The following is a 5,936-nucleotide window of genomic DNA, read 5'->3' as shown; positions in this document are numbered from 1 at the left end:
CTTCCTCTGTCTATCTTGAGCAGCAAGCAACCTTTTTTGAATTAACTTGACCGAGTCATGCAACTGTTGTACCAATTCCAAGCCGAGAATTCTTCCTTCCCCTACTTCATCCCAATTTTTTGGTGATCTACATTTTCTCCCATACAAATCTTCATATGGTGGCATGCCGATACTGGAATGATAGCTGTTGTTGTAAGAGAATTCTATCAACGGCAAATGATCATCCCAACTTTCGGCAAAATCAATTGCACAACTGCGCAATATATCTTCAATTGTTTGAATTGTCCTTTCACTCTGGCCATCAGTCTGCGGGTGGTACGCCGTGCTCATATTCAACTTCGTGCCAAGACATTCCTGAAATTGCTTCCAAAATCTCGAATTAAATCGGGGATCTTTGTCTGAAACTATTGATACGGGTACGCCATGCCTTAGTACGATTTTGCGCACATACAGATGAACCAACTTATCCAGTGAAGACTTCTCATTTATTGGAAGAAAATGCGCCGACTTCGTAAGACGATCAACTATAACCCATATTGCGTCATGTCCAGATTTCGTTCACGGTAGTCTACTATAAAGTCCATAGCGATATTTTCCCATTTCCATTCTGGAATCTTCAGGGGCTGAATTAATCCTCTTGGTCGTTGATGTTTTGCCTTTACTTTCTGACAAGTATAGCACTTCGCAACCCATTCTACCACGTCTCGCTTCATATTTGGCCACCAAAAGTTCTTCTTTAAGTCTCGATACATCTTGGTGCTTCCCGGGTGGATTGAAAATTTCGAATTGTGGGCTTCATGGAGGATCTCATTCTTTAATTCAAGTACATGAGGAATCCATATTCTGGATGAAAACCTTAGTATCCCTTGCTCATCCTTTTGAGTATTAATCTCCTCTCCAGATAACTGATTTTTCTCTTTCTCCATTACTTCTTCTTGACACTTCTTTATCTTTTCCACTAGTGTTGGCTGAAAGATTATTGCACGACAAACTTCCTCGACTTTTCCATAAGCACAAAATTCCAATTCCAATTTCTCGATTTCTTCAGATAACTCTTTTGATGTTATCATCATATTCAGTCTCTCCTTCCTACTCAGAGCATCGGCCACTACATTCGCCTTTCCAGGATGGTAATTTATCGAACAGTCATAGTCCTTGATCAATTCCAGCCATCTCCTCTGCCTCATATTGAGCTCTTTCTGAGTAAAAATGTACTTTAAACTCTTGTGATCCGTGTAGATTTCACACTTCTCTCCATAGAGGTAGTGTCTCCAAATCTTGAGTGCGAACACTATGGTGGCTAGTTCCAGGTCATGCGTCGGGTACTTTAACTCATGCGGTTTCAACTGTCTTGACGCATACGCGATCACTTTACTGTGTTGCATCAACACACAACCCAAACCTTTATGTGAAGCGTCGCTGAATATTACAAAGTTTCCTTGGTCATCTGGAAGTACTAACACCGGAGTTGTTACCAACTTCTGCTTCAACTCTTGAAAGCTATCTTCACATTCTGCACTCCATTCAAACTTTTGATTCTTTCTGGTTAACTTGGTCAATGGCGTGGCGATCTTCGAGAAATCCTTGACGAATCTTCTATAGTATCCGGCAAATCCTAGAAAACTTCACACTTCCGTAGGAGTCTTTGGCTTCTCCCAACTCATAACTGCCTCAATCTTTGCCGGATCTACTTTAACTCCCTCATTTCCAATGACATGTCCCAAAAATTGAACTTCCTTTAACCAAAACTCACATTTGGTAAACTTGGCATACAACTTCTCTTGTCGGAGTATCTCCAATGCTATCCAGAGGTGCTGCTTATGTTCTTTCTTCCGATTTAGAATAAATAAGGATGTCATCAATGAATACCACGACAAATTTGTCCAAATACTTCTTAAATACCCGATTCATCAGATCCATAAATGCGGCCGGAGCGTTGGTCAATCCAAACGGCATTACTAGGAATTCATAATGCCCATATCTGGTCCTGAATGCGGTCTTGGGAACATCTTCTTCTTTGATCTTTAATTGATGGTAACCCGATCTCAAATCAATCTTCGAAAAGCATTTTGCTCCCTTCAACTGATCAAAAAGGTCATCTATCCTTGGTAGCGGGTAGCGGTTCTTAATCGTTACCTTATTCCCGATAATCTATGCATAGACGCATACTTCCATCTTTCTTCTTTACAAACAGAACAGGTGCTCCCCATGGTGACGCACTTGGCCGTATCACTCCCTTATCCAATAATTCTTGTAGCTGGCTCGCCAACTCTTTCATTTCTGCTGGTGCCATCCTATATGGGGCCTTTGAAACTGGTTCCGTTCCTGGAGCAAGGTTGATTTCGAACTCGATTTGTCGATCTGGTGGTAAGCCTGGTAGTTCGTCGGGAAACACATTTGGGAACTCGTTAACTACAGGGATATCTTCCATACTGGGGCTGCCTTTTTCCGAATCCACTACATAAGCTAGGAACGACTCACAACATTTTCTAAGTAGCTTCTTAGCCTGAACAATTGTAAGAAATAATTGCTCTTGCCTCTGCCCCTTAAATACTACCTTCCCTCCACTCTTCGTCTTTAAATACACTCTCTTGGTCTTACAATTAATCTGAGCGTTATTCTCTCCTAACCAATCCTTTCCTAAAATTATGTCAAACTCTCCCAACTTGAAGAGTATCAAGTCGGCTGAAAACTTATACCCCGAAATATCAATCTCACATTTTGGACAAAATTGATTCACATGAATCTTCTCTTGGTTTGCAATTACCACATTTACTACCTCACTCATAACCATTTTATCACATTGAAGCTTATCAACAAAAGATTCTGATATGAAAGATCTTGTTGCTCCCGAATCAATCAATACTTTAGCTTTAACATTATTGAGTAAAAGTGTACCTGCTATCACCTCCGAATTCTGTATAGCATCCTTCATCTTCAAATCAAATGTCCTTGTTGTTGCTTGCGGGGTTGGTGCGGGTGGTGGAGGTAATGCCAATACCTCAGCTGGAACGCTTGCACTGGTACTCGCCACATTCATCAGAGCTTTGACTGGTCCGGTTGCCTTGCACTCCCTAGCTATGTGTCCATTCTTCCTATACTTGTAACACGTAACTCCTGGCTTCGGCATCTTGCACTCATTCACCAAATGTCCCTTCTGATTGCACCTGAAGCATGTCATGCTCAGCTTATTACACACTCCGGGGTGCCTTCTTCCGCAGTGCTTGCATTCTGGCCTCTGGAACCTATTTTCTCCAACTTGCCCTTGGCTTGCCTGATTGTTCCCCTTCGATTCTTGCCTTTTACCCAAATTTCCTCTCTTTTGAAAATTTCCGCCCTTCTGGAAACCCATCCTTTTTACATTCTGATCTTGTGATCTTCCGGCTTCAGACTTTTCTCCATAAAATAGAACCTTCCTCTTCTTGTTATCCCTCTCTTTCCTTGACTGCATCCCATTATTCTCAATCAGAGCAGCTTTCTGTACTACTCCCGCATAAGTTTCAAGCTCAAACATAGCCACCCTATCTCTGATCCAATGCTCGAATCCTTGCTGAAATTTCTTTGCTTTTTCCTCCTCAGTGCTGGTATACTTTGTCACAAACCTTGACAACTCAGTGAACTTCTTCTCATACTCCAATACAGTCATGTTCCCTTGCTTCAACTCAAGAAATTTTAGCTCCATCTGATTTTGCATGTACTTAGGGTAATACTTGTCCAGAAATAACTTCTTAAATCTCTCCCAAGAAACCTGCTGAGTGACTTCCATAGCTTTTACTGATTCCCACCAATAGATGACTTCTCTCTTCAAGAAGTAAGTGGCATACGGCGTCTTATGATCGTCTCCTAATTGTACCAACTCAAAAGCCCTTTCCATCACCTTGATCCATGTGTTAGCTATCACTGGATCAGTGGTATCATGAAATACAGGTGGATTCACATTCTGAAAAGCCTTGAAAGTGACAATTTGTCTAGGTGGTACTGGTGGTTCAGGTGGTTGGTGTGGCACACGGTTATCTTGGTTTTCAATTCGTTGTTGAAGAGTTAGTTGTTGTTGAGCTATAGCATTGGTCTGCTGTTGCAAGGTTTCCAGTAATCGAAGAATGTTTGGGTCTGTGGTGGATGTGGTTGTTGGGTTCTTCTTTTTGGGAGGCATGGTCCTGAAATAAGAGTTATGTCAAAACAGATATGAATGATAAAATGATTCGAGGGTATCGCATGGCATTCTTATTTACATATGGGGTCAAGTTTCCAAATTAAGCAGATATGGTGATGCATATATATATATATATATAAACGTAAAATAACAGTTGAGAGCAAATGGAACAATAGAACATAATTATTGAAATTGTAAAGGTCACAGTACATAGGATTGGGACATAGTCTGATTCTAGGAATAACAGGCTTATTTAAAGGAACAACGGAAACAACTGGGGATTCCACAGAGTCTGACAGTACAACAACATGAAAGGTAAATGGAAAGAACTAAGGCTCCACTCCATCTGAACGGGGCTTGGTAGTCTTTTCCTCTCGAAGCGTCTTCACAATGCTCTGGAGCTCATCCGCCACCATCTGAATGACATACTGGCTGGTGCGGTCCCGGTGCGCTGGCATCTCCTCAAGCTTAGTGTTGACGTACTGAACCAAGGTCTCAAGCCTCGCAGTCATCTGCTCCTTTGGCTTCCCTTCGTAGTTTCGGCTGTCCGGATACACGTTCTTCAGTCGGTCTATCAGTCGGTTGTACTTGCCCTGAAGCATGTCGAACTCGCGCCTCAACTCAGCATACACGGAGAAAGCAATAGTGTCGTCCGACCCAGAGGATGACGAAGAATGCGCCCTTTGCTGACAACCAATAAAAGGAGTATTAATAATACTTTACTTAACCTACTCTCTCGCATATTATCTATAACCTACACACATATCCTATAACCTATTTGGGCTGTCCAGGGACTCTAAACTGTAGCTCTGATACCAAAACCTGTCACACCCCCAACTTAAATAGCAAAATAAATATAGCTATTACAACATTTTAAGGGAAGAATACATAACCAACTCCAAGATCTTACAGTTTAGGGTTTGGAACAGCCCAACTCTACCAACTATTACATCTTATTACAATTACCGAGTCCTCACACAAACTATTATTACTTATTCTACCTGAGCTCGATCATAAGCATCAGCATCACAGGTCTTACGGGTAGTCTGCTTGAATCTAACCATAGCTGCCAACTATAATATCAGGGTAAAGCAAGAAGTGAGCCAAATGCTCAACAAGTGCTAACAGTACGATACAAACATAAATTGAGATATACCTTTAAGAATGACAATGGAAATACATAACCAATGATAACAAGAGATAAAACTTATGTGAGATGGCATCATTTTGCTTGTATCAAAACAATTTTAAAATCATGTCTTAATCAAAATCATTTTATGACGCTACGGATTACAGCCGGTGATCAACCGCGAAGTAATCCCGAACCTCGCTGGGTTCTAAAACATTAACGGGAATCCTTAGGCAACTTTTAAGCCTAATATAAGTGTGGAAAGGACTCGCGTCTCAGTCCAAATCCACTATTCAAGGAAAACATTTATTCCCCTTTGGGACTGAAAACCCACATTTATTTCTTTCAAAAATTGATGCCGAATTATAACAAAATCTCTTTTAACAGTAAACATTTTTATTAAGGGATTATAGATCGACTCAAAACACGGGAAATATGGTACTAAATCTCAGGTCCATGATTCACAAAACTTTACTCTATTAGGGTAACCAAAAGGTTTTCATATGTCAGAACTTGGACATGAAAATTTGGTGGGACTAATGGATAATATGAAGGGGTATTGCCAAACTGGGCTTAAAGCAATGGTTTCTCATCAATGTTCAAGTGCTGGATCATCAAGGAGGTAAGCTTCATGAATACTAATGGTGTTAAGGT

The sequence above is a fragment of the Apium graveolens genome, chromosome 5, assembly GCF_009905375.1.
Source record: "Apium graveolens cultivar Ventura chromosome 5, ASM990537v1, whole genome shotgun sequence".
NCBI lineage: Eukaryota > Viridiplantae > Streptophyta > Magnoliopsida > Apiales > Apiaceae > Apium > Apium graveolens.
This window is presented reverse-complemented; position numbering follows the sequence as displayed.